The sequence below is a fragment of the Cherax quadricarinatus genome, chromosome 8, assembly GCF_038502225.1.
Source record: "Cherax quadricarinatus isolate ZL_2023a chromosome 8, ASM3850222v1, whole genome shotgun sequence".
Taxonomy (NCBI): Eukaryota; Metazoa; Arthropoda; class Malacostraca; order Decapoda; family Parastacidae; genus Cherax; species Cherax quadricarinatus.
Window position 1 is genome coordinate 46,698,086 of NC_091299.1, and position 14,670 is coordinate 46,712,755.

Sequence of the window (14,670 nt, forward strand, 5' to 3'; positions counted from 1 at the left end):
GCAACATCCCAGCAATTCCAGAAACAGCTGATAAAAATTGACCACTGTCTGGAAAATCTTCCAGCTCCTGCACCCAACATCTTGCTCCTGGGGGATTTCAACTTAAGGCACCTAAAATGGAGGAATATAGCAAATAATATTGTTGTAGTAATAACACCAGGAGGCAGCTCTGATGAAAACTCACACTCACACGAGCTTTTAAATCTCTGCACAAAATTCAATTTAAACCAGCAAATAATAGAGCCTACTAGACTGGAGAATACACTAGACCTCATCTTCACTAACAATGATGATCTGATAAGAAATGTCACCATATCAAAAACAATATACTCAGATCACAACATAATTGAGGTTCAGACATGTATGCGTGGAGCCCCAGACCGACATAATGAGATTAGTCACGAGGGAGCATTCACCAAATTCAACTTCAATAACAAAAACATAAAGTGGGACCAAGTAAACCAAGTCCTAACCGATATAAGCTGGGATGATATACTAAGTAACACAGACCCCAACTTATGCCTAGAACAGATTAACTTGGTGGCACTCGATGTATGCACAAGGCTTATTCCTCTAAGAAAAAGGAGGAGTAGATGTAAAATAGAAAGAGACAGGCGCTCCCTTTACAGGCGACGGAAAAGAATAACAGAGCGGCTAAAAGAGGTCAATATATCTGAAATGCGTAGGGAGACACTGGTCAGAGAAATAGCAAGCATCGAACTTAAGCTAAAGGAATCTTATAGGAGTCAGGAATCGCGGGAAGAACTAAAAGCCATAAATGAAATCGAAAGAAACCCAAAGTATTTCTTCTCCTATGCCAAATCAAAGTCGAGAACAACGTCCAGTATTGGGCCCCTACTTAAACAAGATGGGTCCTACAGAGATGACAGCAAGGAAATGAGTGAGCTACTCAAGTCCCAGTATGACTCAGCTTTATAGCAAGCTGCTAACCAGACTGAGAGTCGAAGATCAAAATGAATTTTTTATGAGAGAGCCACAAAATTTGGTTAACACAAGCCTATCCTGGTCCGAACCCGGGACTGGTTTCAAACAGTTTCGTTGGACAATAAAGCAGACTGTAAACGGATGGGGTTGTAGGCGCCCTTATAAACACAAACATTAAAAATCAGGAACGTGACGGTAAGCTGTCCAATATACAAAAAGAGTTAGAAACAGAAATACAAATAGCTAGAGCTTCATTTAAGGTTATTAATATAATATTCAAGAGGTTGCTAGTAGAATTGCAGTAAATCAACCATTCAAATCATTATGAAGCTGTGTGTAGTCTGTGGTCAGTCAAACAAACGGGCTTCCACATGGATAAATTGTCATTTTTGTGGAAATTGGTGTCACGCCCCTTGTGCAGATATCCCAGAACTAGCTACAAGCAGTATTAAAACAGAGAAGTGTTTTTGGGTATGCCCAAATGAGGAAAATCTGTGGACTAAAATCACAAGGGTATTAAAAGAGGACAACATCAAAGCTGCTTTCATAGAAAACCTGGAAGCTTTCTACAACAGATGGGAACATAAAAAGTCTGGGCTGAATGGTACTGCCCTTGATACTGGCCATGTAGTCACAAACTGTAAGGCTGGAGGTGATGTCCTGGTAGTCAGTAAATGTGGGGCTGATAGTGCTGTCCTGGGAGACAGTAATGGTGAAGCTGGAGGTGCTGTCCTGGGAGACAGAAATGGTGAAGCTGGAGATACTGTCCTGGGAGACAGTAATGGTGAAGCTGGAGATTTTGTCCAGGTAGTCGGGAATTATACGCAGGAAGGAATACATATAAATGACCTCATAGGGGACAGGAGCCATAGTAGGGAAACAAGTGTAGTCAAAGATAAGATAAAACCAATATTGCAAACTAGAAATACCGCAGGAAATAGCAAACAAGAGGACTCCAATAGCAATAGTGAGGATAAATTACCAAAAACAACTGGTGGGAGCTCCATTGTTGGTGCTAGGGAGGATAGAAGTAAGACAGGGAAACATGCACCAACAGGGAATACAGTCACAGAAACCCAAGGCAAGCGGAAACCAAGCCTGTGCACATACTATGCACTTGGTATCTGCTGGCATGGGAAATCTGGAAAAACAGATGGGACATGCAACTATGACCACCCTAGAAAATGCCATGCCCATATGACAACAGGAAAATGCAAACTCCCTTCCTGTAAGCTTTTTCACCCTGAAATGTGTACCTCTTCAGTACAGGAAAGACTGTGCTATAACTTAAATTGCCAGGCATACCATCTAAAGGGGACAAAAAGATACAAAACATCCAGGCCATGGGAAAACCTGGGTAGCCACAGCCACTCAAGAGGGAGAGGTTTTTTAGTGCCAGGAAGGAAAAAAGACTGGCAGGAAATGGCAGAAATCGTACACCAAATCCAGTCATTCCTGGAGTGGAACCACAGTCGATGGCCTCCACTCCAAACCAACAGATACAGATACTAATGCCGGAAAAAAATCCCCCCCCAGTACCAACAATACCACCAGTCCGATAACATTCTTCTTTGCAAATATACAGGGTCTAAAGCCAGCAACAAACAACAAAATACCTTTCATCCGTGGACTGCTTGCAGAGGCAAAGGCAATGTTCGCGGCTTTCACTGAGACCCACATAAAGGATCACTTGGACAATGAAATATGGATCCCAGGTTACAACCTATACAGATGTGACAGAGTGAACAGGAAAAAAAAGGGGGGTTGGCCTGTACATTGCAGAGTCACTTGTTTGCACAGAACTGCTTAATGCCTCAAATGACGTAGTGGAAGTTTTAGCAGTAAAGGTCGAGACCCAAAACCTAGTCATTGTGGTAGTCTACAAGCCTCCGGATGCAACATCCCAGCAATTCCAGGAACAGCTGTTAAAAATTGACCACTGTCTGGAAAATCTTCCAGCTCCTGCACCCAACATCTTGCTCCTGGGGGATTTCAACTTAGAGCACCTAAAATGGAGGAATATAGCAAATAATATTGTTGCAGTAATAACACCAGGAGGCAGCTCTGATGAAAACTCACACTCACACGAGCTTTTAAATCTCTGCACAAAATTCAATTTAAACCAGCAAATAATAGAGCCTACTAGACTGGAGAATACACTAGACCTCATCTTCACTAACAATGATGATCTGATAAGAAATGTCACCATATCAAAAACAATATACTCAGATCACAACATAATTGAGGTTCAGACATGTATGCGTGTGTGTGTGTGTGTGTGTGTGTGTGTGTGGGTGTGTGTGTGTGTGGTGTGTGTGACTCAACAATCAATATTTGCACCAATAACTCATTACAGTTTGACCGGGTGTGGAAGTGTGAATTGCTCATTACTCTATAATTTGTTCATGATTGTAGCCAAAGTATAAACGTAAGTAACCATTCTACAGAATTCATTACCTTTGTAACTTGTGAGCTCATTACCTTTGTACCTAGTTCAGCTATCAAAACTTTGGGGGCCCAGTCCCTGGACCCATTACGTACCTCTGTAATCTGTAAATACCTTTGTAACTTGTCATGATTGTGACCAGACTTACCTGGAGTTCATTACCTTTGTAAATTGTGAGTTCATTACCTTTGTAAATTGTGAGTTCATTGCCTCTGTAACTTGCTCAGCTATCAAAACTTTGGAGTCCAGTCCCTGGACCAATTATGTACCTCTGTAATCTTTTGACTACCGCCCACAGGATGGGTATGGGGTGCATAATAAACATATTAAACTAACTAAACATGTATGCGTGGAGCCCCAGACCGACAAAATGAGACTAGTCACGAGGGAGCATTCACCAAATTCAACTTCAATAACAAAAACATAAAGTGGGACCAAGTAAACCAAGTCCTAACCGATATAAGCTGGGAAGATATACTAAGCAACACAGACCCAAACTTATGCCTAGAACAGATTAACTCGGTGGCACTCGATGTATGCACAAGGCTTATTCCTCTAAGAAAAAGGAGGAGTAGATGTAAAATAGAAAGAGACAGGCGCTCCCTTTACAGGCGACGGAAAAGAATAACAGAGCGGCTAAAAGAGGTCAATATATCTGAAATGCGCAGGGAGACACTGGTCAGAGAAATAGCAAGCATCGAACTTAAGCTAAAAGAATCCTTTAGGAGTCAGGAATCGCGGGAAGAACTAAAAGCCATAAATGAAATCGAAAGAAACCCAAAGTATTTCTTCTCCTATGCCAAATCAAAATCGAGAACAACGTCCAGTATTGGGCCCCTACTTAAACAAGATGGGTCCTACACAGATGACAGCAAGGAAATGAGTGAGCTACTCAAGTCCCAATATGACTCAGTTTTTAGCAAGCCGCTAACCAGACTGAGAGTCGAAGATCAAAATGAATTTTTTATGAGAGCCACAAAATTTGATTAACACAAGCCTATCCGATGTTATCCTGACGCCAAATGACTTCGAACAGGCGATAAATGACATGCCCATGCACTCTGCCCCAGGGCCAGACTCATGGAACTCTGTGTTCATCAAGAACTGCAAGAAGCCCCTATCACGAGCCTTTTCCATCCTATGGAGAGGGAGCATGGACACGGGGGTCGTCCCTCAGTTACTAAAAACAACAGACATAGCCCCACTCCACAAAGGGGGCAGTAAAGCAACAGCAAAGAACTACAGACCAATAGCACTAACATCCCATATCATAAAAATCTTTGAAAGGGTCCTAAGAAGCAAGATCACTACCCATCTAGAACCCATCAGTTACACAACCCAGGGCAACATGGGTTTAGAACAGGTCGTTCCTGTCTGTCTCAACTACTGGATCACTACGACAAGGTCCTAAATGCACTAGAAGACAAAAAGAATGCAGATGTAATATATACAGACTTTGCAAAAGCCTTCGACAAGTGTGACCATGGCGTAATAGCGCACAAAATGCGCCCTAAAGGAATAACAGGAAAAGTCGGTCGATGGATCTATAATTTCCTCACTAACAGAACACAGAGAGTAGTCGTCAACAGAGTAAAGTCCGAGGCAGCTACGGTGAAAAGCTCTGTTCCACAAGGCACAGTACTAGCTCCCATCTTGTTCCTCATCCTCATATCCGACATAGACAAGGATGTCAGCCACAGCACCGTGTCTTCCTTTGCAGATGACACCCGAATCTGCATGACAGTGTCTTCCATTGCAGACACTGCAAGGCTCCAGGCGGACATCAACCAAATCTTTCAGTGGGCTGCAGAAAACAATATGAAGTTCAACGATGAGAAATTTCAATTACTCAGATATGGTAAACATGAGGAAATTAAATCTTCATCAGATTACAAAACAAATTCTGGCCACAAAATAGAGCGAAACACCAACGTCAAAGACCTGGGAGTGATTATGTCGGAGGATCTCACCTTCAAGGACCATAACATTGTATCAATCGCATCTGCTAGAAAAATGACAGGGTGGATAATGAGAACCTTCAAAACTAGGGAGGCCAAGCCCATGATGACACTCTTCAGGTCACTTGTTCTCTCTAGGCTGGAATATTGCTGCACTCTAACAGCACCTTTCAAGGCAGGTGAAATTGCCGACCTAGAAAATGTACAGAGAACTTTCACGGCGCGCATAACGGAGATAAAACACCTCAATTACTGGGAGCGCTTGAGGTTTCTAAACCTGTATTCCCTGGAACGCAGGAGGGAGAGATACATGATTATATACACCTGGAAAATCCTAGAGGGACTAGTACCGAACTTGCACACGAAAATCACTCACTACGAAAGCAAAAGACTTGGCAGACGATGCACCATCCCCCCAATGAAAAGCAGGGGTGTCACTAGCACGTTAAGAGACCATACAATAAGTGTCAGGGGCCCGAGACTGTTCAACTGCCTCCCAGCACACATAAGGGGGATTACCAACAGACCCCTGGCAGTCTTCAAGCTGGCACTGGACAAGCACCTAAAGTCGGTTCCTGACCAGCCGGGCTGTGGCTCGTACGTTGGTTTGCGTGCAGCCAGCAGTAACAGCCTGGTTGATCACGCTCTGATCCACCAGGAGGCCTGGTCACAGACCGGGCCGCGGGGGCGTTGACCCCCGGAACTCTCTCCAGGTAAACTCCAGGTAAACAAGTGCTGGATGAGGTACACACAACCGAGGAGGAGGTAAAGAAGCTGCTATGTGAACTTGATACCTCAAAGGCGGTGGGTCCAGACATCTCTCCATGGGTCATTAAAGAGGGAGCAGAGATGCTGTGTGAGCCACTAACAAAGATCTTCAACACATCCATTGAAACTGGGCAAATGTAAATGGAAGATGGCAAATGTAGTCCCAGTTTTTAAAAAAGGTGACAGACTCGAGGCATTAAACTACAGACCTGTGTCACTAACGTGTACAGTATGTAAAGTCATGGAGAAGATTATCAGGAGGAGAGTGGTGGAGCACTTGGAAAGAAACAAGTGTATAATCGACAACCAGCACGGTTTCAGGGAAGGAAAATCTTGTGTCACAAACCTACTGGAGTTTTATGACAAGATGATAGAAGTAAGACAAGAGAGACAGGGGTGGATCGACTGCATTTTCTTGGACTGCAAGGAGGCCTTCGACACAGTTTCTCACAAGAGGTTTCTGCAAAAGCTACAGGATCAGGCACACATAACAGGAAAGGCACTGCAATGGATCAGAGAATACCTGACAGGGAGGCAACAATGAGTCATGGTACATGACGAGGTGTCAGAGTGGGCGCCTGTGACAAGCGGGGTTCCACAGGGGTCAGTCCTAGGACCTGTGCTGTTTTTGGTATATATGAATGATATAACGGAAGGGAGAGACTCAGAAGTGTCCTTGTTTGCAGATGATGTGCGGTTAACGAGGAGAATCAAATCGGTCAAGCATCAGGCAGGACTACAAAGAGACCTGGACAGGCTACAAGCCTGGTCCAGCAACCTGCTCCTTGAATTTAACCCTGCCAAATGCAAAGTCATGACCCGGGAAGGGCAAAGAAGACCGCAGACACAGTATAGTCTAGGTGGCCAAAGACTGCAAACCTCACTCAAGGAAAAATATCTTGGGGTGAGTATAATACCGAGCACATCTCCTGAGGCGCAAATCAATCAGATAACTGCTGCAGCGTACAGGCGTCTGGCAAACCTAAGGATAGTGTTCCGATACCTCAGTAAGGAATCGTTCAAGACTCTGTACACCATTTACGCCAGGCCCATACTGGAGTATGCAGCACCAGTTTGGAATCAACACCTGGTCAAGCACGTCAGGAAATTAGAGAAAGTCTATACCTTCCGTAATGTCATTCATATATACCAAACACAGCACAGGTTCTAGGACTGACCCCTGTGGAACCCCGCTTGTCACAGGCGCCCACTCTGACACCTCATCACGTACCAAGACTCGTTATTGCCTCCCTGTCAGATATTCTCTGATACATTGCAGTGCCTTTCCTGCTATGTGTGCCTGATCCTCTAGCTTTTGCATTAACCTCTTGTGAGGAACTGTGTCGAAGGCCTTCTTAGAGTCCAAGAAAATGCCGTCTGTCCACCCCTCCCTCTCTCTTGTCTTACTTCTGTCACCTTGTCATAAAACTCCATTAGGTTTGTGTGTGTACTCACCTAGTTGAGGTTGCAGGGGTCGAGTCCTAGCTCCTGGCCCCCGCCTCTTCGCTGGTGTGTGTGTGTGTGTGTTTATTTCGACCCCTACTATGGTCGTTTTCAGCAGATACGCAAGTGAAATGAGAACATGAACCATGCAGATGAGCATGGAACTTCAGGTCAGTGCGTGGAAAGACAGGTCAGGGAGTGAGTGTGATGACAGGTTTTTAGTTAAGTTTAAAATACGCTTAGGAAACCATACCCCCGGCCGGGATTGAACCCGCGGTCATAGAGTCTCTATGACCGCGGGTTCAATCCCGGCCGGGGGTATGGTTTATTTGCAATCGTGTCATTACGATTTCTTAAGTTACGCTTAGGAAGTTCCTCTGTGTTATGTAATTCCTGATCTTGTGCTGGCGTTTAGTATTCAGTTGGATGCTAGTATGTACTTCTTTAAGGCGAATTTTGAAATGACGCCTGGTTTCCCTTGTCCCTGTGATGTTAAAATTATGGGTGGTAGCTATGAGGCAGATTCTATGATTTTGCTTTTATAACTGCAGTGTGATTTATGTTTGATGGTGGCAGCTCCTCAATGAATATTGTGACTGTTGTTTACCTGGAGTTTACCTGGAGAGGGTTTTGAGGGTCAGTGCCCCCGCGGCCCAATCTGAGACTGGGTCTCATGGTGGATCAAGGTCTGATCAACCTGGCTGTTGCTGCTGGCCGCACGTAAACCAATGTACGAACCACAGCTCGGCTGATCGGGTACTGACTTAGGTGCCTGTCCAGCGCCTTCTTGAAGATAGCCAGGGGTATAGTGGTAATCCCCTTTATGTATGCTGGGAGGCAGTTGAATAGTCTTGGGCCTGCTTCCCATTGAGGGAATGTTGCATCTCCTACCGAGTCTTTTGCTTTCGTAGGGAGTGATTTTTGTCTGCAAGTTTGGTACTAATCCCTCTAGGATTTTCAAAGGGTATATTATCATGTATCTTCCTCGCCTGCATTCCAGGGAATACAAATCAGGGGACTTCAACCGTTCCCACTAATTTTGGTGCTTTATCGTACTTATGCGTGCCATGAAAGTTCTCTGAAAGTTGTTGCTAACATGTTGAAAAAAATGGCTGAATTATCCTGTCCATAACATATTCTCCCAAAATAACGACATAACATATTGCCACCAATATAACGACACTTGTCTTTGCAAACATACAGGGTCTAAAGCCTTCAAAAAACAACGAAATTCCTTACATCAAGGGACTGTTCACGGAGTCAAATGCAATGTTTGCAGCATTCACAGAGACTCACATAAAAGATCATTATGACAACGAAATATGGATACCAGGTTATTACCTATTATTACGGAGTACTGTAAATATATATATATATATATATATATATATATATATATATATATATATATATATATATATATATATATATATATATATATATATATATATATATATATATATATTATATATAAAATAACGCTCCACATATAATATCATTTTCCGTGTAGTATACTGAAAGTGGATGTGTATTATTCCCTGAAAGGAAATATGTTTTATTCCTGTCAGTCAGGCAGAGGCCAGGACAGGAGCAGATGAGAGGTGTGTTTGGTTCAGTACGAGACGGGTGGTGACGGGGTAAAGTCATCATGTTTGGGTGGTAACTTGAGTAGGTAATTTTGGTAAGTTTTTTAGTGTATATCATAGGTGTTTGTGTTTTAGTGCTCTCATGTGTTTTTGTAAAGCCCTAGTATGCAGGGGCCTGTGTTTTGGAGAGTAACGCTTCCACTAAACCAACCAGGCTCACTGAGACAAGTGCAACCATAATAGACCACATATGGACCAATATACTAGCCCCCCTTAAATCAGGGATAATCACAGATAGCACTACAGACCACTACCCTACCTTCCTCCTGACAAACATTAGTAAACCACCACTTGAATACAACAAAGTCTCATTTAGACTCCATGACGAGGCCTCAATAAGAAAGTTCACAGCTGACCTAGAGACTGTTGACTGGCCTACAGAATTCTCCAAGGCCAATGGTATTGATGACTGGACAGACATTTTTCTTAACAAATTACTTAGACTATACAACAAACATTGTCCTATAAAAACAAAACAGATCACAAACAAACGGCTTGGTTGCCCATGGCTAACCAGCACCATTCTGAAATCCATTGACAAGAAACACCAATATAAAAAGCAATATAGACAGGGCTTAATACACAAAGATATTCTTAAACACTATTCATCAGCTCTCACCAAAGTAATAAAGAAAGCCAAACAACTATACTACTCCAGTAGATTCACAGACACTAGAGGAGACATAAAAAAGACCTGGAAAACACTCTCTCAGATTCTAGGGACCCACAAACTGAGAAAAACCAAGAATATTGTCCTAACTAAACCTAATGAAACACCACTACATCCCACTGACACAGCTAACAAGATAAACGACTTCTTCTCAACCATAAGATCTAATCTCGCCAGTAAAATCCCACATACCAATGCCCATGCCAGGGACTACCTAGATGGGAATTTCCCTAATTCCTTCTATCTTGCACCAACTGAGCCCACGGAAGTCACCGAGATTATAAAGTCACTTAAAAATAACTTGGGGAATCTGTCTCATGTCCCACCATTACTGTACAAGCGAGCAGCCCATGTCCTTTCGCATGCTATTTCATTACTTTTTAACAAGTCACTAGAGACTAGCACCTTCCCGAAACTACTCAAGATGGCAAGGGTTACACCAATACATAAAGGTGGTGACCCTACAGACTTAAACAACTATAGGCCAATATCTAACTTACCATTGCTATCCAAAATCTTTGAGAAACTCGTGCACAGGAGACTGTATTCATTTATAACGGCTCAAAACATACTCAACCCCTGCCAATTTGGATTCAGGAAAAATAAAAGCACTAATGATGCAATCATAAAAATGCTAGATCTGCTTTACACAGCATTGGAAAATAAGGAATATCCACTAGGAATTTTTATTGACCTAAGAAAAGCTTTTGACACAGTAGACCACGACATCCTACTCCCCAAACTTGATCATTACGGTATAAGAGGCCATGTGCTTGCTTATTTCAAATCTTACATTACTAATAGGTATCAGTATGTCACCATTAAAGACACAGCATCAGCAACACGGCCACTTGATACTGGAGTTCCGCAGGGAAGTGTCCTTGGTCCCCTGCTCTTCCTCATATGCATCAGTGACCTTCCAAATGTATCCCAACACCTGAAACCCATTCTCTTTGCTGACGACACGACTTATGTCATCTCTCACCCTAATCTTGCCACCCTCAACACCATTGTGAATGAGGAGCTGATTAAAATATCGACTTGGGTGACAGCCAATAAACTTATGCTTAACACTGACAAAACCTACTATATTATGTTTGGTAGCAGAGCAGGAGATGCACAAATTAACATTAAGATTGACAACACTTTAATTACCAGAAATAATGGGGGCAAATTCCTAGGCTTATACCTTGACAACAACCTGAATTTCAGCACCCATATCCAGCATATAACCAAAAAAAGTATCTAAAACGATTGGGATCCTCTCCAAGATACGATACTACGTGCCGCAAAATGCCCTTCTCACACTATATCACTCACTTATTTATCCATACCTCACCTATGCTATTTGTGCTTGGGGATCAACTGCAGCAACACACCTAAAGCCAATAATAACCCAACAAAAAGCTGCAGTAAGAATAATCACTAAATCCCATCCCTGGCAACACACCCCCCCCACTCTTCATAGACTTAAACTTACTCCCAGTTCATTACATCCACACTTACTACTGTGCAATCTACATCTACAGGGCCTTAAACTCTAATATCAACCTTGACCTAAAATGCTTTCTTGATAGTTGTGACAGAACCCACAAGCATAACACCAGACACAAACATCTCTACGACATTCCCCGTGTCCGACTAAACCTTTACAAAAATTCAATGTATGTCAAAGGCCCTAAAATCTGGAATACCCTACCTGAGAACTCTAGAACTGCAGACACATTCATCACCTTCAAAACTACCATTAGAAAACATCTTATCTCCCTGATACACCCCGTCAACTAACTACACGAATACCACCTGGTGGTTCACACTTACACTCACTCACTCATTTGACCATAAACAGAAATATTAATCTCAATCTTAAAATAATGAATCCTGTGATACTCCAATACTGAAACTATGTACTGTGCCAATACAAAAGCATTCACATTGCTAAACTCACAAACTAGTATTTAGTCACTTAGCCATAATACCAACTTACCTCATAATTTGTAATATTTTACAATTAAGAATAAAACTAAGTCTGCCCGAAATGCCTAGCCATGCTAGGCGTTCTAGTGGTACACTCTGTAATCACTATTTTACTACATGTAAACCACACAATAACCAAATTTCTGTAAACTCAGCATTGTAATCCTTATAGAGAATAAACTTTGAATTGAATTTGAATTTGAATTGAATTGAATTGAACTGTAGGCTATGTAGACTGCAGAAAGGGGGGGTGTCATGGAGCCTCCCAGTTCATAAATGTTCATTTATTTTGTTTAATTCATTAGCAACAGTGCGTTAGTGAGCTAATGTAAACTGGAGTGTGGTGGTTTTTTGTAGTAGTTATAAGTTTTATATAAGTCACTATTAATATAGATGTATATTTTATATAGGTGAGTTTTTGTCCTTTCTTCCTAATAATAATTAATATTGTTTAATATATTAGTGCATGCTGGCCCAAGGTTTGCTGTGTTTTTCAGAGTAATTTTATAACCCCTAGACAGCAGTGTGAGCAGCCTTTAAGAGCTAGGACCATTGTATTTAAGTTATGACATCAAAGTCATAATACCTATTCAGATGCGACACACTAAACAGGCAACAAGGGAAGGTTGGCCTGTACGTCACAGAGTCACTCATTTGCTCAGAACTACTTAACACCTCAAATGATGTAGCTGAAGTTTTGGCGGTAAAGATCGACAATCAAAACCTTGTCATTGTAGTGGTATACAAGCCTCCAGATGCACTTCCCAGCAATTCCAGGAGCAGCTTTTGAAAAATGACCAGTCTGGAAAATCTCCCAACTCTTGCCCAAAACATCTTATTAATAGTAGATTTCAACTTGAAACACCTAAAATGGAAGAGTATAGCAAACAATGTTTTAGCAGAGATCACCCCAGGAGGCAGCTCAGATGAAAATTCACACACACACACGAACTATTAAATCTCTGCACCAAATTCACCTTAAACCAGCAAATATTAGAGTCTACAAGACTAGAAAACACGCTGGACCTCATCTTCACTAACAATGATGATGTGACATGGGACATAACTGTATCAAAGACAATACACTCAGATCACAACATAATAGAGGTACAAACATGTATGCACAAGGCTCCTGGCCAGCAAAATGTGATAAGTCATGAAGGTCTCCTCACAAAATTCAATTTTAATAACAAAAACATACAATGGGATCAAGTCAACCATGTCCTAAATGAAACAAGCTGGGAAGATATCCTAAACAACACGGATCCGAACATTTGCCTAGAAAAAATGAGCTCTGTGGTTCTTGAGATCTCCTCAAGACACATTCCATTAAGAAAAAGAAAGAGAAGATGTAAACTAGAAACAGACGAAGGTAAAGAGTCACAGAGCTGCTGAGAGGAGCCAATATATCTGAAATACGAAGGGAGGCACTGGTCAATGAAATTGTAAATATCGAACTTAAGCTTAAGGAATCTTACAGGAAACAAGAATCTCAGGAAGACCTAAAAGGCATAAAGGAAATTGAAAAAAAAATACTTCTTCTCTTATGCCAAATCTAAGAGAAAAATAACATCCAGTATTGGGCCCTTGTTTAGGCAGGATGGGACATACACAGATAACAGCCATGAAATGAGTGATATTATCCTAACTCCACAAGACTGAAAAGGCAATAAATGACATGCCCATGCACTCTGCCCTAGGCCCGGACTCATGGAACTCAGTGTTCATCAAGAATTGCAAGAATCCCCTATCGCATGCCTTCAGCATTCTATGGAGAGGGAGCATGGACACAGAGGTCATCCCACACACTAAAAACAACAGACATAGCCCCACTCTACGAAGGTGGCAGTCAAGCAGTTGCAAAGAACTACAGACCGAAAGCACTAGCATCCCATATCATAAAAATCGTTGAAAGGGTTATAAGAAGCAAGATCGCCAACCACTTAGATACTCATCAGTTACAAAACCCAGGGCAACATGGGTTTAAAGCAGGTCACTCCTGCCTGTCCCAGATCCTGGACCACTTTGACAAGGTCCTAGATGCTGTTGAGGATAAACAAACTACAGACGTAGTATACACAGACTTTGCACAAGCTTTCCACAAGTGTGACCATGGTGTAATAGTACACAAAATGCGGGATAAAGGAATAACAGGAAAAGTTGGTAGATGGATCTATAACTTCCTGACAAACAGAACACAAAGATTAACAGTAAATAGAGCAAAGTCCCAGGCAGCCACTGTGAAAAGCTCTGTTCCACAAGGCACAGTACTTACTCCCATTCAACTCCTCATCCTCATTTCTGACATAGACAGACATATAAGCGATAGCTCTGTGTCTTCCTTTGCGGATGACACCCAGATTGCCATGACAGTGACCTCCATCGAAGACACCGCAAGACTCCAAGCGGACATCAACCAAATCTTCAAATGGGCCACTCAAAACAATATGAAGTTCAACGAGGAGAAGTTTCAACTACTCAGGTATGGAAAACTTGAGGAAATTAAAAATATATCAGGGTATACGACAAATTCTGAACATACAATAGAACGAAAAAGAAATGTGAAGGACCTGGGAGCGATAATGTCAGAGGATCTCGCCTTCAAAGACCACAACAATGTATCTACCTCATCTGCTAGGAAAATGATAGGGTGGATAATGAGAACCTTCAAAATTAGGGATGCCAAGCCCATGATGACACTCTTCAAATCACTTGTTCTCTCTAGGCTGGAATGCTGTTGTACACTAACTGCCCCCTTCATGGCTGGCAACGTTGCAGACCTGGAGAGCGTACACAAGTACGCTAAGGCACCTAAAT